This window comes from Nannospalax galili, unplaced genomic scaffold (assembly GCF_000622305.1).
Source record: "Nannospalax galili isolate Female #2095 unplaced genomic scaffold, S.galili_v1.0 scaffold293, whole genome shotgun sequence".
NCBI classification, from domain to species: Eukaryota; Metazoa; Chordata; class Mammalia; order Rodentia; family Spalacidae; genus Nannospalax; species Nannospalax galili.
The window spans coordinates 3,796,967-3,821,428 of record NW_008337147.1 but is presented as its reverse complement, the minus strand read 5'-3'; positions in this window follow the sequence as shown (position 1 = coordinate 3,821,428).

The following is a 24,462-nucleotide window of genomic DNA, read 5'->3' as shown; positions in this document are numbered from 1 at the left end:
AGATGTACCCTAGCTCAGAAAAATGTTATTGAATAGGTTAATGCTGTTGTAATGTTATGCTTCTTCTAAGTATGTTGTTATTAAATAAATCATTTAAAAAAAATCTTTGAAAAAAATTATGTATAGAAGGACTGAATATTAAAAATGATTACAAATACAAACACATAACCAAAATCATAAAGGAGTCTGAAAGTCTTTCCTTCAATATTAGGAAAAAGACAAAGGTATTCACTCACACTGTTATTTAAAATCATTTTAGAACTTTCAAGTAGCACAACTAATCCAAAGAAAATAGTAAAAAAATAAAACCAGATACATTAAAGTCAAATGATCTCTGTTATCAGATAATATGTTTCTACGCATAGAAATATCTTAACATACCACAAAAAAGGTATTAGAATTTATAAAGGAATTCAATAACATAACAGGACACCAAACTCAATACATAAAAATCAATAACTTTCTATATGCTGAAAATGACCTTATATGAGAACGAACCGTGAAGACAAGTCCATCAAAGTGTTACAAAAGCAAACATAATCCAATGAAACAACTAAATGTCCAAAAGCCAAACAATACAAAAACTAGGAATAAACTTTGCCAAGTATATTAAAGAACTCTCCGATGCATATTACAAAACACTGAATAAATAAGTGGAAACAGACAAATACAAAACAAAGTAACTTTTTAATATTTTGATTGTGTATTAAAATAATCAACATGGTTAAAATATTCATTATACGCCCAGTGATTTTCATGAGATCTTCAAAATCCCAATGTCATTTTTCATGAAACTAAAAAAAAAAAAAGCATCTTAAAATTCACATTTCACATGGAGTCACATCATCCCAAGTAGAAAAAGCTATTTTGTGCAAAAGAAACAAAGGTGAAGCTGAAAGCGATCCATTTATAAGATGAAAAAATAATTAAACATTCCTCAAAAGTAAATTTATTAATAGCAAAAAATGAAAACGATCACAAGCATTAGCCTCCAAGAAATGTAAATAAGAAATACAAGGAGATACCATCTCACTGCAGGTATTATACTCATCATTGTAGTCAAAATGTGGTAAAGATATAGAGAAAAGTAATTTTCCTACACAGTTTTTGAAGTATAATTTAATACATTGGTTATGTTGTTTTCTCCAAAATTAAGGACATATTTCTAAATTTCAGGCATCAGTTAAAGGTGTAGAAAAAAGTAATTTTCCTACACAGTTTTTGAAGTATAATTTAATACACTGGTCATGTTGTTTTCTCAAAAACTAAGAACATATTTCTAAATTTCAGGTGTCTTTTGGCTGGTTGTATACACAAAAAAAATCATGTCAGATTACCAAAGAGAAATCTGCACTCATCTATTAATTATATCCCTAATCAAAGTAACTAAAATATGAAATAACCCATGTGCATCCCAGCAGAGGAAAAGATTAGGAAAACTGTAGCATATGTCCAATTCAGTTTTAAATATTATTCAATCATAAAAGAAAAAGACACCCAACCTTTCAAAGCAAAATATAAGGTACAAAAAGACCTGATATTTATCAAATTCAAGAGCAGAAAGACAAGTACAGAATAATTTTTCTCTTGTAAAACGTTAAATATGTCAAGTTGAAAGTAAAAAAGAAAATTTACTAGGGATTATGAAGGATGTGGGTTTAAAGTAAGGAAAAATTGCAGATGAATATATGTATAAATTCACACTGAACCTTATAATAGATTCAACTAATTAATACAAAAATTAAACGTTAGGCCAGCACTATTCCCAACTGGTAAGTTCACTTGCTGTCAAACCTGAGGAACTGAGATGAATCTCGAAGGCCCATGTGGTAGAAGAGTAGAAGGAGAGAACCAAGTCCTGCAACTTATCAACTGACCTCATCATGTGTGCCTGACCTCGAGTGAGGGAGGGAGAGAGGGAGGGAGGGAGGGAGGGAGGGAGGGATTTGGCCTGGGAAAATACGGGAGACAAAGAGACAGGGAAAGACTGATTAATGGCCGCAAGATTTTTAGTTTGAAAGTAACAGTAATTTCTCACATGCCAGTAATTAACTAAATGACAGCAACTATAATGTACTGTGTCTTTGATAAAACAAAAACAATTTTGAAAGGTCTTTTATAGACAAATGATAAGTATTAGAGGGAATATGTTTATCTTGACTTCATATACATTGAATTATTAGTCAAAATGTCACATGGTACTGAAACATATGTAAAATTTGAATAGATGCATTTATTAGTTAAAAATTTTACATAAAAATAAAATAATTTTTAAAATTCTGTCTAGGAAATGAGACACATTCATTAAGAATATGAACATTTTGAGACTAGAATGATTGCTCAGCAGCTCATCAGTTAAAAGCACTGACCATGCTTGAAGAGGTCCTGAGTTCAGATCTCAGCACCCACATGGCAGCTAACAACTGTCTGTAACTCCAGTGCCAGGGGATCTGACACCCTCTTTGGATATCTGTGCTTATTGCATGACACAGGTGTACTTACATATGTGCATATAATATACTCATACACATAAAATAATAATAGATAAAATATTTTAAGAGAATATAAACATGTGGACATGTAGTTGTAGCTCTATGATGGGATGCTTGCCTAGAATACAAAATGCTGTCCACAGTCCATTGTAGCAGGTGTGTCCTTTGCAACATGAGATTGTCATCTGCAAAGTTCATGCTTGATAAAAAACGCTATCATGAAAACTGAAAATAAATTTAAAAAACAAAAATATCCCACACTATTTTAAGTAAGTCTTTGATTTTGTGCTGGCATTAATGACCCGTAGCTCTCCTGGATTCATGTGGTCCAATGACTACAGGTTGGCACACATGCAAGTTTATTTCTGGATTTAACATTCAACAATTGTTAGATGTAAATGGTTTACCTACAGAAAATAGAATTGACAAGAATGTATCAGCAACAAAACCACCTATATGTGCTCTACGAGAAACTCACACCAAATAGGGAATGTAAATAGAAAATAAAGCTCACAAAAAAATCTTAAGAAGCTGCAATAACATTGAATTTACTTCAGGGTAGACAAAGTTACAAAATGTAGAGAGCAATATTGCTGTATTAAATAAAAACAACTGAATAGTGTGTCTAAATCATCATAGTAGGACTGTGAAATAATGATCCATATCTTGTTGGGATAGCTCTATTGAAATATGAATTTGTTCTCCCTTGAGGGGGGCAAATAGGATCTTAATTTTTATGATACCCCAAAATAGAATTTTTGCCAGTGATTTGTTCCAAGAAGGTATGACATAGTCAGAACATGGTATTTTTATTTGCTTGTTTAATTTGTCTACTTAGTTTGCCTTTTTTTTCTGCTATGAATCATTTAAATCTAAATTCTGTGGTTGAGGTACTGTATGGTGACTTCTACAGGGTACGTACTTGCATGTGCATTTCCTCTTAAATTTGGACAAACTCTGTGTGTTGTTTCTTGAAGAACATGACAAAATAGATTATTTCTTGGATAATCACATGAATTAAGATGAGATTCCCTTACCAGTCAGCAAGAAGAGATATCCCTGCTGAACTGTGTTGAGAATATCTTATGGAGAGGACAAAGTTATAAGAGACTGGAAAGATCTCTAAGACAAGGCCCTGGCTTCTTATCGACAACCAGTATGAAATTGAAACCCTATCATGCCATTAAAATTAAATGAATTTCACCAATAGTGTCAATGATATAGGATTCAGATTTTCTGGTAAGACTCCTGTTGAAAGACAAAACATAGCTAACTCCTGAGGACCATGAGTCCAAAACCCATGGAAGAGATGCTTAGCCCTGATCCTTGATATCAAGGATATAATTGATGTTTAATGTTACAAAATTTCCAATACCTTGATATACCAATATATAATATTAATAGATTTCTCTTTATCTATATGTAGGAAGGCCTCTTTGACAGTCTGTCATTAAGAACTTGTATGTTCACTTCAGCTTCATCTGAACCTGGGTTTTTATAAACCAGGAAGGTCATGTTTAATTTTAAAGTGTTTAATTACTTTCCCTAGTATTTCACTTGTTCCATGCTTATAATAAATAGATAAAATGGTTTTAACTAGGTATCCTAAGAGATTGCACAATCTGCTTCATCAGATGGGGTATTGGAAAACAAAACACGAAGTGGGCTATTTATTCCTATGTAATCAAATAATCTTTTAAGCTTTTTAAACAGTTTCTTGCTCCTACATTATTGATTTATATATTTTCAAGTTTAGTTCACTTTTTTCCCTGGGGACTTACCTAGGGCTTCACATGTTTGGTGAGTACCACTGAGCCCTACTCTGAGCCTTCAACTTGAACATATTTAAAGTAAATTGTTTAATTTTAGTTAACTATAAAGTCAAATATTTATTAATTCATTTATTTATTGTATATTTTATTGAGTATTTGTGTATTTCATACACATCTTAATTATCTTTTATTTTATTTATTATTTTTATTTATGTGTATGAGTTTATTGCCATCATGTATATTAAGTACACCCATGTCATGTAATGCCTGTGGAGGTCAGAAGAGGGCATTGGATCCCATGGAACTGGAGTTAAAGACTGTTAGTCATCATATGGGTTTTGGAAATTGAACCTGTGTCCCCTCCAAGAGCATCCAGTGTTTTTAACCACTGACCCCTCCCTCCAGCCCCCATCTTAATCATCTTTATATGCCCCCCTCCCATCTGCACCCTCTCATACAACCTCCAACTGTATTTCATGTATTCTGTCATTTGTTTTAGGGACTATCAAGTCAAGTTAGTGTATCCAGATATGCCTCAGTGCAGTTCATCCACTGGGATCTAGTCAGCAGGTCTGAAGCATATAGTCAGTACTGCCTGTACAATCATTCAAAGACTTAACATTTTTATCAGTCCAGTGATTTTTCTGTGCAACTTTGATCCTTAAACAATTATAGCCTTGGAAACACCAGTGTGACCTTTATCCAAGAATGAGGCAATACTCCAGAAGCCATGTGGCTTGTCTTTCTTGGCAGCATTCTGAGCCAGTCCTCAACCACCATGTGCTAATTATCTTTGTGAGTATCTGAGATCAAGATTGTGGCTTTACATTTTGAAGCAGGCAATAAGTACCCTTTCTGTTTTGGAGATAGAATCTGTACTTCCATAGAGACAGCCAAATTACTTCACAACAAATTTTTGGATAAGTCATCTTTACAAAGAGTGTGTGAGATTTGGCAATTAGATACAATATGAGAAAGTTCAATAGATGTAGAGAAATTAGAGGACACCTGAAATACATAGAGACTACTGGCACAGGAAATAGTTTCTGGACCAGAGTGGTGCAATGAGAAATATGCAGATATAGAAAGCAGTGGGTTACATTTCAAAGGAAATTTGAACATGAGACAATAAATTAGACACATCGTATAATGAAAACTAGAAATGGAAGAATACACTTAAGAAAATTCTATATCAAATCTGCCCTTAAAGCTAAGATTTCCAAGGGAAGATGGGACTAATTGGTAAAGGATCATGACTTGGAACCATGATACCTAATCTATTTTTAATGAAATGATTCAAGGAGAAGACTAGGACTATAACACTAGGAGAACATGGGGTACAGGAATTGTGAATAGCAACTCCTTTTTAAAAATATTTTATTTATTGTTTTATTTTATGTGTGTGAGTATATTGCCTGAATGTGTGTGACTGCACCTGTGTTGTACAATGCCTGTGGACACCAGAAGAAGGAATTGGATTCTGTGGAACTGGCATCACAGATGGTTGTTAATGCCATGTGGGTGCTGGGATTTGAACCCTGGTCCTCTGCAAGAGCAGTCAGTGCTCTTAACTGTTGAGCCATCTCTACAGCCCCGTGAATAACAACTCTTAACCAGAATTTTGGATATATGAAGTTTGCTGAAAGGCAAATTATTGAAACACAGTAATGTTACTAGGAACTCAGATCTTTGAATACTGAAAGATACTTGAATCCATGTACACAAATGATTTTTTAAACCCTTTCAAGAAGTGCTTTTTTAAATCTGAAGATAGGGAAGTCATTACCAAGGTAATAGGTAAACAAAAGACAATATTGCTAGGCATGGTTGCACTCTCTTTTAATCACAGTGCTCTGGAGGCAGAGGCAAGTGCATCTCTTGGCAACTAACAACTGTCTGTAACTCCAGTTCCAGGGGATTCAACTCCCTCTTCTGACTTTTGCAGACATTGTATGACAAGAGTGCACTTACCAACAGGCAATACACTCATATTCATAAAATAAAAATAAGTAATATATTTTAAAAAAGAAAATATCAATATCATATGACTATTTTAACAAGGAGATGAATGTATAATTGACTCCAAATAATTGAAAAGAGTCATCATTAATCCTATACCAAATGGGAAAATGCTTTACGAGATGTATGAACTCATCTCCTACTGATATAATCTCACTTTTCTATCTTATGCTTTGTACATTTTATTCTTTATTGACCTAGAATACATTTTACCATAGCATCTACAATTTTATAAAATCATATATAAATAAACAAAAATAAACATATCTGTATAGTGATCATCAAAATAATGTTAAGGAATAGTGAATAATTTCTTATCACCTGTACATATAAAACATTTTTTTAGATATTGCTACTTTTTTAACATACATCATTTGTATATTTTAAATTTTATAATCTGTTTCTCTTATATTACTGAGAGCTGAATAAAATTAAAACATTAACTACAAAATGCATTATCTTATCAGTAACTTTAATATTGAGTATTGATTTGGTTATCTTTTGCTATTGTAAATTGATATGTGACTCATAATCATAAAACTGAATACATTATGACTTTAGAAGAAACAGAAGTGGATCTTCTTAAGCTATAAATGGGAAGTGATGGAATATCATTGTGTTAAATTATTTAATACAATTTAAATGCATATCAAAGACAAGAGGAAATTGTAGTGCTTCAGGGGAGACATTGTATTTTAAAATATCTGTTTCTTCTTTATGATGACAAACAATGCAGTATGGGAGCTCCACTTCTTCCTTTTTTACATTTCAATGTATTTGTTAATATTTATGCATATTAGTCTTTTGCCTACATGCATGTGGGTGCATAATGTGTATGCAACGCCTGTGGAAGTCAGAATAGTGTGTCAGATCCCCTGAAAGTGGAGTTACAGGTGGTTGTTAGCCTTCATGTAGGTGCTGGGACCCGAAAATGTGTTCTCTGCAACAGCAGTCAGAGGTATTAAGCATTAGCCATCTCCCTAGCCATAGGATATTTACATTTATTCAGAGCTATTTACAACTATCTAATAAGTCCTCTATTACTGTTTTGTGTCTGATAACCAAAACAGATATTAAATAACCTCCTTTCGAGCGGGTATCATGGAATTTACAGGAAATATACTATGAATGGATTAAATTATAACAATAACATTATACTGGTACACTAGTGCTAATAGTTTGATAAACTAATAAAAAGAAGGGCAAAGGAGGATTTTGGAGGAGAAATTGAATGGGTCAAAATGCTGTTAATATGTAATACACATAATAATACATTAATAGTAATTACATATTAAATTTTCAAAATAAAATTTTTAATTTTTAAAAAGACCATGCTTGGGGCTGATGGCTTAGTAGTTAAAAGCACTGACTGCTCCTGAAAAGGACCTGGGTTTGCCTCCCAGCACACACATGGCAGCTAATAACTGTTCTTAAATCCAGTTCCATGGGATCTGATGCCCACTTCTGGCATCCACAGAGATCGTGCACACATGGTACTCTTACATTCATGTAAGCAAACACACATACATATGAAATAAAAATAAATAAGTTTTTAAAAATACTACACATGATAAAAAGAATATTCTTGAATTATTTCTCTTTAAGATTAGGATAAATATCTGATACTTCTCTTGGGACTGAACTCAGGTCCTCTGCAAGAATGGTATGTATTTTTAAGCATTGAGCACATATTGATTCTGTCTCATAATGAGTCCAAGACCTGCTAGTGAAACAACTGTAGTCCAGAGAAAGCATTCTTCACTCTCTTTTCACTTTCAGAAAATGCTTTTTGACACTGTTTAAGTAGATGGTTAAGGCTTTTATGGGTGTGAGTTATCTAGTCTTCTGTACTCTCAACCATTCTAACCATTACAGTGTCTTCAGCATTGTAAAAGACTATAAAGTCTGGGGCTGGAGAGATGGTACAATGGTTAAGAGTTAGGAGCACTGATTTTCAGAGTATCCAGGTTCGATTCCCAGCACCAACGTGGTGGCTAACAACTGTCCATAATTCCAGACCCAGGGGGTCTAACACCTTCTTCTGACTTCCACAGGCATTGCCTGACATTAGTGCACTTACACAGATGTAAGCAATATGTGCATACTCTTAAATGAAAATAATAAATAAAATATTTAAAAAGTATATACAATTACTTTCTAAGGAGAGAGAAAATCACGAACAGGTAATTTCACCCATTGTAAAAGGTACAGGTGGTATACTGATCAAGTTCAACAGATTCAAAGACAAAACAGAATATATGATACAGAAGAGATTTTCTAGATGAATTCTTGTCATGGTGTTGAATACCTCAAATAGAATGTCTCAGTTACACACACATGAAGAAATTCATGTATAAATTGAAGAATTTACACAGGACTTACAATACTTAAACAAAACAGACTAAGTGAAAGTAATAAATAAATAATAAATAGAAACAAAAATCAAGTTCCATATATTCTTAGTTACTGTTTTCACTAAATTTTAGTAAAGCTACTTTTAAAAACATTTTATTATTTTTATTTTGTGTGTATGAGTGTATTGCATACATGCATGAAAGTTCACCCATGTCATGCAGTTCCCATGGAGGTAAGAAGAAGACGTTGGGTTCCCTGGAACTGGTGGTACAGACGGTTGTTAGCCATGATGTGGGTGCTAGAAACTGAACCTGAGTCCTTGTGAGAGCTGTCAGTGCTCTTAACTGCTGAGCCATCTCTGCAGTCCAGTAAAGCTATTTTTATAAATAGTTGAAAATACATTAATATTTTCACTTATTTATAAGATTTCATTACACTCTTAAAATCTCTTCAAGACTTGTTAACTTTTTATTTTAAATTTACAGAAATCATGTAAGTTACCTTCTAGAAAACAAAGAGCAAAAATAAAATGAATAAATATATATCCATATTATATGTTACTATACATAGATAACGATCTAAAATTATTAACAGTAACAGCAAGTACAGGTATTTGATTCCTTGTCTTTTTATTAATTTATTTGTTATTTTATGAACCAGGGACCTGTTTATGCTATGTAAGTGCTCTATCAATGAACCTGGTTGTGATATTTTCATTTTTTTTTCCTTAAGCAAAGTGTGTTCCCTGTCTTTGGTTCATGTATTCTAAATAAGGTTAACAAAGCAGTAAGCAAAATTGCACAGTGTAAAAAGATAGTGTTGGTATACATGTCAGAGCCTCATACATGGAGCAGCTATTAGGGCTATTATCCCTGTGGCAATTTTATAAAAATCTGCCAATGACTGTGTTTTCCATGAGAAATAGTTTGTCAGTGCTTTACCAAGGTGATTAAGAATAATTCTGGACTTGATAAAACAGTAAATCAGAAAAGTGTTGTTAATCATTATATTTAAGCTATAGTACAGGAATCTCTATTTTATTATCCACTTCTCAGCAAATTTTATGCTTAACAGAAGGTAAAAAAACATTTCCCAAAAGTATAGTCACACAAAATATTATTGCTTAGAACAAATAAATATTTCATAACATACACTAAGTTTATCCAATGCCAAATCTATGTGCGTGTTGAATATTCTGTTTTAGTTCATTGAACACAAACAATAGCATTTTAAGATCAGAACTGACATTATATTTTTGTATTCTGTATGAAAATTTGCTCATGAAATGTGTCAAATATCCTACTCAAGATCATAAAATGATTGTGCTAGAACCAGTATTGAAACTACTAACAATTCCCAGGCCTACTATTTCATTGTTTTCATAATCTACCTACAAGTAAATAAAGAAAAGAATGTATAATAAGTAGGTAATAATAGCTTGAGACAACACAATGGGGCTATGGTCACAGATTCCAAATGGGAGTTCTGGCTATAATTAATTGATGCATACTGTAGAGCTATAGGTACCTTAAAATTATGGCACAATTGGTATAAATTAATCAAGCGAATGAGGTAAATAGTACAAGAAAGCAGGACATTTAAATGGCTGAATTGTCTTTATTATGCTATAGTCTTAGAACTTTAAAACAAGAATTTATATGACCTCAGGGAAAAAAATGATAGGTTTAGTAGACAGTGTTAGTCTTGAAAATTGAAAAATATTATTCACAAAATGTTATTTTGTAAAATTAAACTTTTTCAAAATTTTTAATTTGAATAAATTGATCCTTTTAAGTATCTAATGGACATATTGCAAATAAATATTTCTAATGTATTCCTTATGTAATGATTGTAGTAGAAAAGGAAATGATAGCAATTCTTAGAATAACATCAGAACTTATTGCTGTATGTAACTCATATAGATGATAATGTTTTGAATAGTCATGGGGGACTTGTACATAGATAGAGAACAGATGCATGTATACACACATGATGTACATCTTTCAAGCAGATGTGAAAATATTGTGATTTTGTGATATATATATATATATTTCTCTTTCATTTCAGTCCTTATATTATTGATCTCTACTATTTTGGGATGTTTAGATTTTGGAAACAGGCTTGAACCTAGGGTGAAAGTCATATTGATAGACATACAGCAGGCCTGAGGAAACAGCCCGGCTGCTGGAGCCAAAAGGAATGCCGTATAATATTTTGCTCCCATTGGCAGATCAAGAGACTGATGCCTAGAGCTTGCCACTCCCTAATCATCACCCTGAGAATCAAGGTATCCTACTTGATCTACTGTGATAGAATGCTAAACCTGTTATGCTAATAAGGTATCCTACTTACTGTGCTGTGACTGGACCACTATCCCTATGTAAGCTTGTGCTTTCCTGCAATAAAGTAGATCTGTGTCACTGAACATGGTCTCCTGCATCTGAATGCGGTGAAGCTGGCGCAGACTCCACACCAGCCCTGGGGTCCAGACAAGACGACTCATCCGAGGAGCAAAGAGAGCAGGAGAGCGGCCATAGCTGGAGGAGAGCAGCCACAGCTGGCAATCACACCTGTGTGCCCAACGTGGGGCTGGGACCCCCCTCCCCACAGAGCTGTAACACTCTGAGCTGTAACACCTTGGGCTTCAATGCCCCCTTCCTAGGTACTCTTCCTGTGGTTGCTCACTGCTTTTGTTTTGTCTTGCATTTTCTTCTGGCTCACTATCTTAGGTTGGGCTTGCCACTTCTGTCTTCACCGATCATCTCCTTGAATGGTTCCTGAGTCCCTTTGGGTACGTCTTGCAGGGTGAGTGACCTCTGGTATGGGGAATAGTCATCCAGCTGCTGCCAGCCCCTGGGCTGCTGTATTGGTTTCTCTCCTCAGGAGTAGGTAAATTAGAGTAACAGAAAAGGATGTAACTAAGGTTTTAGATGAAGTACTAGCTCTTGTCCCCTGGTTTGTAGATTCTTGTTCCTGGGATCCTGAACAATACATTTTATTCTTGGCCTGGCATAGAGAAGTCAGGGAGGGACACCCACAGTCTGGGCTGTTCTACCCCATTGTGACAGCCATTCTGGCCTTCCTTCAAGGGGTTCTCCCTGAAGCCCCTTAATAGGACAATCTTCTATCAAAGGGTATAGATGAGGAAATCCAATAACAGGATGCTGGGGCCGGCCTGTGCCAGGCATTTCCAGTTAAAACAAAATTGACTCTTGTTCTTATGAAACTATGACTCTTAATGATGATATAAAAAATGAGGAGCTGGGGTTTGAGAGCTCCCCTGATGAAAAACAGGAAGTCAAGATCACCTCTGCCCCACCATTACAGGGCAATGGCTACCCTCTGCCATCTTGTATTGGCTTTGATGAAAAACAGGAAGTTAAGGCAGCCTCTGCCCCACCATTACAGGATGATGGCTACTTTCCACCATCTTGCACTAGCTTTAAGGAAGCTCCCCCCTGAGTCCATTTTCCCCTCCCTTCCAGAGGAGGATTGGAAGCCCCTCTTGCCTAGACCCCTCTTCTATGATACAATGGGAGATTTTCCACAGTTCTTCCCAGTTACTGTCAATCAGTGACAACGGAACCCCAATGTCTGGAATCCATATTCTCATGTTACCTTAAGGAAGCAGTTGAGGATGGCATTCACTCCCCCTGGTTTGGTCAGTTATTAGATACAATCAGTCATTCAGCCAATACCCCCTATGATTGGCAGAATATCGCCAGTGCCTGCTTACAGGGAGGCAATTTCCTTTTATGGAAAGCTGCTTACCAAGATGAATGTGAACCACAGTCAGAGCACAATAGAAATACCAATTCCAAAACATTGGAATTGATGCTCTAGTAGGACATGGCAATTTTGAGACCCCTCCCCTCAAGCTCAGGCACAGGGACCTCCATGCTACTTTGAGCAAGTACGGCTTTGTGCACTTTGTGCTTTTCGAAATATGCCGACTCACAGTGATACCAAATTAACCAAATTGATACAAAAACCAGGCGAGCCTTTGACTGATTTTGTTGAGAGATGCCAAAAAAGTATAAATATAAAGATCAGTCATCAGGGAGCTGCCGATGCCTTCTTCAATGATCTTGTATATGAAGGCTGCTCTACAGAGTGTCACCTTGCCATAGGAACCATGAGACACAAGGATGTCTCTGAATGGATTCTGGCCTGCTGAGATGTGGGGACCACTTGGGCCCATGCCACAGCCCTTGCTGAGGCACTGGCTGCTCATCAGCCCCAGACCAAGGTGGACAAAGGCAAATGTTGGGCCTGTGGAGGACAGGGACATTGGTCACATACCTGTCCTAATAAGATTATGAAAGAGGCCAAAAGGAGCCAGGTTCCCCCTTCAAAATGCCCGAGATGCGGCAAAGGCTTTCATTGGGCAACAGAATGCAGGTCTAAGGTGGATGCAGATGGTAAACCCATACAAAAGGTGCCTTTAAATGGGCAACGGAGTGTTTCTCAGCCCGGCCCCAAAAAGGGGAAGTAAGGAAATACACTTCCCATGTCCATTGGACGATGCCTATTGATTTGCATAAGCCTAGGATGCAACTTTCCCTAGATGGCCATAAGTTTAAAGGCCTAATTGATACAGGGGCCGATATTACTGTAATCAGACAGGAAGAAGCCTTGTCTCATTTGCACTATAAGCCTGGACCCCTTATACAAGGTGACTTAGGTTGCTTTGTTGCCTCAGACAGCATAGACGGTGGGGTGGTTGGCAAGCATTAGGACTGACTCTGGAAGTTTGTAGCTGGGATTTGAGTTCAGAACACCAGACAGTCCTGGAAAGGCACAGTGGGTGTGGTGTTTTATAGTCAGGGGTTGAGCTCCATGAGTGCCTAACTAGAGTTGGGGTCATAGGCATGACAAGGTCCTAGGAGATTTGCTGGAGTGGAGCAATTGGCAAGTCCTGCTTACTTTCTTAGTTAAAATGCAATCTTTTTTCTATTAATTATAAAGGAAGTGCATCTTACTACTTCATTATGCAGATAATTTTGCAATATTGTCAGATGCTTCCTTTCAGTATCAACCACATTTATTAACTAAACATTTTTTGTAAACTGCTTTCCTCTTTACAGAGTACAGTGATCTCTTTACTTTCAAACATAACTTCACACTAAGTACCTGCCATATTGCTTTCATCAAATATTTCTTTTAAGAAATTTTGTTTTGAGTATTTCATATAATGTATTTTGACTGTATTCAGAAAACATCCCCACATTCCACCCCACCATGCCCCAATTTCATGTCCTCTATTATTATTTGCCTTAAAAAAATCTACCAATTCTAGTCTCTGTTTCCAAAATACTGTAAGTTGTGGGTCTATTCCTTGGAGTCTGGTCTACCTACCAGGCATCACATCTGTAAGACAAAACTGATTTTTCCATTCTCGGAATCCATCAAATGCCAATAGATCCTCAGTTAGGGCTAGGGCTTCCTACTTCCCCAGTCCATTCTAGGCCCTTGCCAGGCTTGTGTTTGGATAGGTCTGGTGAATAAGGTCATACATATTTTGAGGTTATGCATGCAACTACCTTGTGGTGTTCAGACAACACAATTTTCTTGTGTTGTTCTTCCAATTCTGGGTCTTAACAATGTTTTCACAACGTCTTCTGAAGTGGTCTCTGAACCTTGGGAGGAGAGGGTGCAATATAGGTGCTAAGAAAAACAAAACTATGTAGTTCACAGGTAAATAGATGAAACTGGAAATAATTACATTGAGTTAACCCATGCCCAGAAATAAATACTCAACATGTTCTGCATCACAAGTAGATGTTAGCCTTGAATATTTAGATAGGTTTAATTGGAAAATGCCTTAAATATAAGGAAAATGTGTTTTAATTGGCAGATAACAAACATTTTAATAATTCAAATTTTGTTGAGTTTTCCTGTGGAAACACAATTTCCATTGTTATTCAACAATTCTTCCAAAATTGCTTCCTATTTATTTACTTATTTTTCTACTATATTTTTGTTATTTTTATTAAATTATTTATATATATTTGATAAAAACGAATATTTTGCCTATGTGATTCAAGTATTTTTGTATAAATTTTTAATAATGAAATTGATTTATTCTATACTGCCTGTATTTGAAAAAATCATATTTTATTTGCCTTTTCATCACTTAAAAGAAAAATATAATTTTTAAAATTCAGGTCATATATGTTTGTTATTTACATTGAACAAAAACATTTATGTCAATTCATTGAACCAAAGAGAAATTATTTGTGAAAAAAACCAGTGATTTTATCTAACTACTTTCAATTTTGCTCATGTTATCCTTCAGAAAATTTAATGTATTGTTATATTTTATGTATTTTTGAGATAGTGTCTTCCTGTTGCCACACCTGCTATGGGTCTCTCAATATAGACCAGGATGACTTAGATCTCACAGAGATCTGCCTGCCTGTGTCTTTTAAGTGCTGGGAGTAAAGGACTGCACCATTATTACTCACCTAATCTTTTATTTTGCAACACATATCACTTATATACCTATTATATATACGCATTTGCAAATATAGTACATACAATCTATTTTTTTCCTCAAAGATGTATTATGCCATTTTCTATGTAATGAAACTTTATATATTCAAGTTCCATTACTAGGCTGTTTAATTCAATGATTCTTTCTATATGTGCTTGCTACCTGTTAGAATTTTTCCATTGTATTTAGTGCATAAGTGAAAAATTTAGTACTATAATTTATAATACCATTTTTATGCCCCTGCTACTCTGAATTAAAACCTTCTGAATGAAAAGGAACTCATGTTTGACACTGTAACATCCAAATACACATGTCTGAAGATGTCATAGATTCTGAAGAAAATACTATTTCTGCCATCACCTTACACATATGTGATTTCTTATTGTATGGTGAATATTGATTGTTATATTTAAAAACAGGTATACTGTAAAATCTTGTGAATGATTTTGCCTTTTGCCTTACATACCTATCATGCTGGAATGCAGTGTTTCCTGTTTCTTATCAGAGAGTGAACTACGCAAGTCACATGGTTTCCAGGAATCCAAAACTTAGAGAAACTGAAACTTATCAAGCTAATAGGGCATCTGGCCTGCTAGATTGTAATAGGATACTAGTCTGCCATGCTAATGAGGGATCCCATATGCTGTGTTATGATTGGACAATTACCCCTATATAAGTCCATACTTTTCTACAATAAAGCAGATCTATGTCACTGAACCTGTTCTCCTGCATCTGAATGTGGTGATGCTGGCTCAGACACCTCACCAGCCCTGAGGTTCAGACTGGAAGACTGATCAGAGGAACTAAGAGAGCAGGAGAGCAACCATAGCTGGAGGAACGCAGCCACAGCCGGCGACCACAGCTGGCGCCCAAACATGGTGCTGGGGCCCACCTCCCCAGAGAGCTGTAAAACTCTGAGCTGTAACACCTTGGGCTCCCAATGCCCCCTTTCTTGGTGCTCTTCCCACGGTTGCATGCCACTTTCATTTTGTTCTGCTTTATCTTCTGGCTTGCTATCTTAGTTTGGGCTCGCTGCTCCTGTCTTCACCAATCGTCTCCTTGAATGGTTCCTGAGTCCCTTTGGGTACGTCTTGCAGGGTGAATGACCTCCAGTATGGGGAATAGTCATCCAGCTGCTGCCGGCCCCTGTGCTGCTGCACTGGTTCCTCTCCTCAGGAGTAGGCATATTAGGGTAACAGAAAAGAATATAACTGAGGTATTAGATGAAGTACTAATCTTGCCCCATAGTTTACAGATTCTTGCTGCTGGGATCCCGAACGATGGGTTTGCATTCTATTCTTGGCCCAGTGTAGAGAAGTCAGGGAGGGATGCCCACAGTCTGGGCTGTTCTACCCCATTGTGACAACAATTCTGGCCTCCCTTCGGGGGGTTTCTGCTGAAGCCCCTGAACAGGAAAATCTCCTATTAAAGGAGACAGATGAGCAAATACCACAACAGGATCCTAGGGACGGCCTGTCCCAGGCATTTCCAGTTAAAACAAAACTAATGGATTATTGTTCTGATGAAACAATGACTGTTAATGATGATATAAAAAATGAGGAATTGGGATTGGAGAGCTCCCTTGATGAAAAACAGGAAGTTAAGAATGCCTCTGCTCTTCTATTATGGGGCAGTGGCTACCCTCTGCCATCTAATACTGGCTTTAAGGAAGTTTCCCCAGAGTCCATCTACCCCTCCCTCCTAGAGGATGACTGGAAGCCCCTCACACCTAGGCCCCTGTTCTATGACACAATGGGAGATTTTCCACAGTTCTTCCCAGTTACTGTCAGTAAGGGACTTCAGAACCCCAATGTCTAGAATCCATATTCTCATGATACCTTAAGGAAGCTGCGAAAGGCAGCAGTTGAGGATGGCATTCACTCCCCCTGGTTTGGTCAGTTATTATATACAATCAGTCATTTGACCAGTACCCCCTATGATTGGCAGAATATCGCTCATGTCTGCTAACAGGGAGGCAATTTCCTTTTATGGAAAGCTGCTTACCAAGATGCATATGCACAATGGGCAGAGTGCAGTACAAATGCCAATGTCCAAAACATTGGAACTGATGCTCTAGTAGGATGCGACAATTTTGAGACCCCTCCCAAGCTCAGGCACAGGGACCTCCCCACTACTTTGAACAAGTACGGCTTTGTGCACTTCATGCTTTTTGAAGTATGCCCACTAGCAGTGATATCAAATTAACCAAATTGGTACAAAAACTAGGCAAATCTTTCTTTGATTTTGTTGAGAGATACCAACAAAGTATAAAGAGAAAGATCAGTCATCAGGGAGACACCAATGCCTTGCTCAAGGATCTTCTATATGGAGGCTGCTCTACAGAGTGCTGCCTTTCCATAGGACTTGTTAGACACAAGGATGTCTCTGAATGGATTCTGGCCTGCTGAGATGTGGGGAGTGCTCGGGCCCATTCTGCAGCCTTTGCTGAGGCACTGGCTCCTCATCAGCTGCAGGCCAAGGTTGACAAAGGCAAATTTTGAGCTTTCTGGGGACAGGGCCATTGGTCAGTACCTGTCCTAATAAAATTATGAAAGAGGCCAAAGGGAGCCAGTTTCCCCCTTCAAAATGCCCGAGATGCCACAAAGGCTTTCATTGGGCAACAGAATGCAGGTCTAAGGTGGATGCTGATGGTAAACCCATATAAAAGGTGCCTTTAAATGGACAATGGGGCATCTCTCAGCCCTGCCCCAAAGAGAGGAAGTAAGGGAATACACTCCTAACGTCCAATGGATGATGCCTATTGATTTGCATAAGCATAGGATGGTACTTTCCCCAGATGGCCATAAGTTTAAAGGCCTAATTGATACAGGGGCCAATATTACTGTAATCAGACAAGAGGAAGCATTGTCTCATAGGCACTGCAAACCTGGGCCCCCTATACAAGGAGTTGTGGGTTTACAGAACACCCAACAAGTCCAATATCCAGTAATCTGGACTGATCTGAGCAGCAACACAGGAGCTGTTAGAACGCTCTTAGCCATGGGGCTACCCCATAATTTGTGGGGGTGAGATATCCTTCACAACATGGAAGCTGTTTTAACTACAGATGACAAAGCCTTTTATGATGACCTCATTGTAGACCAGCTGATAGGTAATACTCCCCACCCTCACCCCCAGTTCTAATGGCCACTGCTCTGCTGCGCAAGCTGCCCCCCATCAAACTAACATGGGACACCAACTCTCCCGTATGGGTAGAACAGTGGCCTCTTCCTTTACATAAATTATCTCACTTGATCTCTTTGGTACCCCCTGTTTCTTGTCCTTACAAACATATAATAATAGAGATATGAAAAATACTCTTGATCATAGGTGTAAAGTCTTATGGAACAACCATGCAACAGACCTGAGACAACGGCCCGACTGCTGGAGCCACAGGAAATGCCTTGCGATATATAATCCTGTTGGCAGACAGTGAGACCTATGCCTAGAACTTGCTACTCCCCAATCCCCATCATTACCCCAGATGGGACAGCCCTGATCCATCTGCTTTTATTGAATTATTATCCCCTAAAGAGGCCTTTGCATGGGCCAAAGCTTGATACACTGCCCCTCCCTCTGCCAGACCACACCAAGGACTCACCCTTCGAGGGCTGGTAGTCAATCACGGGTAAGATCCCAAAAGATGGGACAACCTAAGACAGGCACAGTCCATAATGCTGGATGATCCTTGAGGTGGGGACAACAATCAATGACGAGGCAAAGAACCTCAACTCCCACTGGTGGGCATGGAGTTGGCCCAGCCTGCTCTCAAGAGAAATCACCATCTTGAAGGATGGGGCCCACAATAAGGGATCAATTCCTTGCCTCCCAAGTCATTCTACTTTGTCTTTTGCCCAGAACATACAATTTCATAGCAGTCCACCCCATCCTTCAACTGTTAATTTCATCCTGCTTCCTTTTCTGCAACACTCCCTGAGCTTTGGCCAGGGCGTTGATCAAAATGTTCTATTTAGTTGTGAACACTTAGTCACATAATCATCACTCAGAGAAGTTATGAATGACAACATTAACTGGTATATACAATAAGTAAAAGCTTCTCTGACCAAGGTTGTAGAGCAGCCCAGGTGTATGGTTAAATATGTAGTTATTTAGGGGCTGGAGAGCTGGCTCAGCAATTAAGAGCACTGACTGCTCTTGCAGAAGACTCAGGTTCGATTCCCAGCACCCACATGGCAGCTATGAACTGTACTTTAAGTCCAGTTACAGAGGTATCTAAAGACCTTTTCTGACCTCTGTGGCATTGCATGACATGGGTGCACTCACATAAATGCAGGCGATACACTCATACACATAAAATAAAAATAAATAAAATATTTTTTAAATGTATTTATTTATAAGGCAGTTTGAAAATATGACTATTAACGAAATAACAATTAATGTTCCAACCTAGGGCCTGTGACCTCCCCAGCCATGAGCCTTGGACTAGGTTTACAATATAAGGTCTGAATTCCTTCCAGTAGAGAAGACTAAAAATCTAATTAGAAAGAATTGGTTACCCAATAACAGTCAAGTAGCTATTAAACCACTAGGCACATCTTGTCTGGCATGTTAGTATTATGGAATGTAGCTTCCAATGGTAACAGCACTGGTGTCTTCCTACCCCAGAAACCTAAATAACACCTTCCAGCACTGTGAAAGTTAACAGCAGGGAGGAAGCTTCCCAATCATTTTGAGATGGATTTCTCAGTGTCTTAAAGCTATGTATGTGATGTGTTTAACAATAGGGTCTTATCAAGTAGTATTGTGGGTAATGAAGAGCAATGACAATAGTTTTTGTTGTTTTAGAGATCTCTAGAATCTCCCTGACCATAACTCTGAGAGATGTGTCCCATGACTGACATGGTGTTTTTTATTTAATAACCTAAGTGTCCTGGGAGCAGTACTGTTTACCCATACCCTGAGGGGCACCTCAGACTCACCTCTTTAAAATGTTCAGCTATTCTTGAAGATTTCTCTTTGTTTCTGTATTTGCCAGCGATTTTAAAGCTGCAAATTGAGATTTAACATAATCAAATATTAATTTATCTCCCATTGATGTACTTGATGTGATTTTATTTCCCATTACCCTATTAATTTGTGAATATTTAAGTACATTATTGTACAACTAGATAATATGATATTTAAGATCTCCATATGTAGTGATGACAGAAATGACCCTGTACTTAATCTAGTTAAAACTTTAAATTGATATTCTATTTGGTTTTAAGAGGAAATGAAATAAAAAACTTTATTTACATTTTCTGTTACATTGTGGATGTTTTTGAAAAGTTCAAAAGACCACACTAAGGTTTAGAGAGATGGCTCAGTATATAAGAGCACTGGCTGCTCTTAAAGAGGACCTAGATTTGGTAAATTGCAGCCACATGGCAGCTAACAACAGTCTGTAAATACAGTCCTTGGGAATCTGATGTCCATTTCTGGTTGTAAGAGGTATTGCCTGTACATGGTGCACCTATACATTCAAAGAAAACACTCTTACACATCAAACAAAAATAAATAAATAAAATTGTAAAGACCTCACTAGAGAAATGTTTTTTTTTAAAAATTTTCATTATTTTGAATGTGACTTGTTATAATCAATATTCAGTTTATTAAATTAAAATCAATGCTCAACACAGAAATTACACCTTTAGAATTAATGCTGTCTGCATTGTAAATACTCATTTTTGAAATAAAAGTCATATAAAAGCTATACCCTGTTGCTTATAGATTTCCAAAATTGTATAATGATATAAAATAAAGCTTTATATATAATATATATTAAACAATCAATATATGTGTGTATCAGTGCCTAATGTCATTCCATATTTCTTCTTTTATATGCAAACATTTATTTGAGAATTTTAAAGCTTGCTTCTGGTGAGATATCACTAGTATGCTAGATTTGCTCTTGAAACTTTTGTTCCTTTATATAATTCATACATTGATGTTCATGAAACTTTTGATAAATGTAGAAAATTTTCTGTTATTTAACTGAATTACTTTTACAGATATTAAATATGTATTGTATATTTTGATTTTTGTGAACAATCACAATTTTAGGTGTTTATATTATTTGAAGTTCAGAAGTATTATGCATTCTGTTACAAGTGCTGTGAGTTTATTTGTGCAACTTCCCTGTTGTGTACAGAAACATGCACTCCTTGTACTCATTCACCAGCTCTAGCTGTCCCCTCTTTTGAAATGATTCCCTCAACTTTAGGAAGACAGTGTGTGATATAAGTGTTTCATTTAGGGTTGAGGACTCTTTAGTCTTTCATTCTCTTGATGAATACCAGGTATGGGGCTCTGTGTTATTAGTCATCTGTTGAGAAAAGACATTTTTCTGGTGAGAGCTGTGAGATGTACTAATCTATGTACATCTATGTCCATATTGCTATGGGTATATCAATAATTGATTAAGGACTGGTTTAATACTATGTCTATGTAGTAGAATAATAGTAGTGATTTCTTATGATTTCTCTTTCCATAGGTTCTTAGCATTGATAACAATGCCAAGTATGTGCTACCCTTTGTGAATTGGGCCTTAAATCCAATTAGAGGGTGGTTGGTTATTCTCATAACATTCATGTCATTACTGTACTGTTGGTCATATCTTACAAGGTCAATTCTTACTGCAGCTTTCAGGATTCACAGATGGGTAAATTTGACATTTACCTTTCTCTGACAATAACATGCATAGCACCTTCTAAGAATATGTAGAGATGAGTATTGATTTGATTTCTCCTTGTGTGTTCTGCAACTAAAGAATGCAGTGTATTCTAAAATAGGGTCTTACTAACAAATTCTCGTTGGTAACTAAAAGCAATGCCAAATTTCAGGCTCATTGTCAATTTGTTTTCCTTGATAAGCTCAAATGTCTCAGGTCAAGCTTCCAGACAGTTTTATTTACTGGATCAAGATTACTATTGAATATTTCTATTGATTTGTTTCTTTAGATTCCAAGTATTTAAACATTTTAACAAATAGTCTGTAGATTTTTTATTATTTGTAAGCTTTTTGTTCTGCACAAAAAGCTTTAATGTTAACTTCAGATTTTAAATTTTTCAAAATAATACGAAAGGAAGTCTGCACAATATTAGAAGACTCACTACTGGAAGACTGAAGTTTCACTCCCAAGACACACTTACTAGGTCCTCTTTATCATTGCTTTAGATTATTCATAATGCTTTTAAACTAGTATACAAAACATAAAAATTGTATCTAGTAATATGTTTCTATATTATTTTTGAGGCATAATATTTATATCTGACTTTATTCCCTCAGATGTCCATCATTTCTTGGCGGCCAAATTTTTTAAATAAAGTATTATTTTGTCAATGGTCACTGTTCTTCCTCTCTATATAACTATTGCTTTGCACACATTGAACAGCCCTAGCACATCACTCCTCCTCATTACTCTCCCAGATTCTGATAAATAAGATTGTATTCCCGTTATCTCTGTTATTAATTTTATTTATATATGAGTGAAATAGTAGGATGTTTGTGCCTGGCTCACTTTGGTTACCATAATGATAGCCAGTTCCATTCATTTTGTAAAAAAAATGACAGGATTAGGGGTAGTGAGATAGCTCAGTGGCTAAGAGCACTGACTGCACTTCCACAGGACACAGCACCCATAAGGCAGCTAACAATCATATATAACTGTACTTCTAAAGGAATCAACACCCTCTGCAGGCCTCCTTAACATTTCATGCACATGGTGCACTTATATCTATGTAAGCAAAACATCCACACACATAAAATAAACACTTTTGAAATTTCAAGATTAAATTATCTTGAATATGTGAATAGGATTCCATTTTGTATATGAATCACAATGTTGCTATTGTTTCATCAGTATTTGCATCATGTCCATTTCTTGGCTACTAAAAGTAGTATTGCAATTAAAATGTATGTTTCCAGATATTCATTACTTTAAGTGTATACTCAGGAGAGTGATTATCAGATAATGTAGAAGTTCCATGACTAAGTCATTTGCAAGCATTTCCTTTCATTCCCTCCTTGGCCAGAAGTATTTAATTTCTCTCCATATTTTAATTATTTCTATCTTTATCAGATTTAGATTTTGTTTCTCTTATTCTTTGTTTTCAAATTTATCATAGACAAGATGGTTTACAACTTCTAATTCCTTTAAATATATATTCAGGAAAGTGATTATCGGATAATGCAAAAGTTCCATAACTAAGTACTATTCAAGCATACTACTACTTTAATTATCTACTTGTATTTCCTTGAATTTTCCAGAAATATTTAAAGATAATTACTCTGAATTGACTCTCAGTGTTTTCAAAAAGTTCCATTTCACCTACATCCTTTTATAGAATTATTCACATTTTTGGTTGGTGTCAAGTTTCCATGTATCTTCACAGTTTTGTTTACCTTGTACTGGATTCTGAGCATTTGAGGACTAGGCATTTCTATCCTTCATAGTTACTCTGGATTTGGGCTTTATATCCAATCAATTACTATTTAGTGGATACTGTTGTTTTTCTTCCACACTGTAGCAATCCCCCCAAAGTAGCTTTTATTTACCCTGACTCAATGTTAAGTAAGCTTCTTGCTGTATGTGGACTGTTTCTTTAAGTTCTTTAAGACTTAATTTAGCTATACTTGTTTTTGGATTCACTGGCAATAGTCACTTACATCTGAAATGTTTGTTACAGTCATATGTTTTTAGTTAAATATTCTATACATGAGTTGTTATAATATGCTTGTATAAGCTAATGTTGTCCTGTTTTAACATAGGGAAGCTAAGAATTAATTTTTTTTCAGTTTGTCTTGTTCATTTGGAAGAATTCTAATCTATGATTTCAGTTCTTCCACAAGAATATTTTCACTAGGACCATGGGCTTTTATTTTTTATGTGCATGTATGTATTGCCTGCATGTAGGTAAGTGCAGCTGTGTTGAGCAATGTCTGCAGAGGACAGAAGAGGCTGTCGGATCTCCTGGAAGTGGAGTTATGGACAGTTGTTAGCTGCCATGTGGGTGCTGGGATTCGAACTTGTGTCTTCTGCAAGAACAGCCAGTGTTCTTAACTACTAAGCCATCTTTCCAGCCCCAACCATGGAATTTTTTACTACAACCATTGTCGTGAAGGCTGGGTTCCTAAAGTGTGTGACTATTGCACACACATTGATAGATAACAATGATGAAAGCTATAATGATGGACCAGTTTTACTAAAATACTTTTTTTTTCTTTTTTAATAGCATTCTCCCAGAGACTCCCCCTTCCCCCACTTGAGCCCATATACTCTGTCATCCCTATTATTGTCCACAGTGTTGTGTCCCCAGCTGTACCCAGT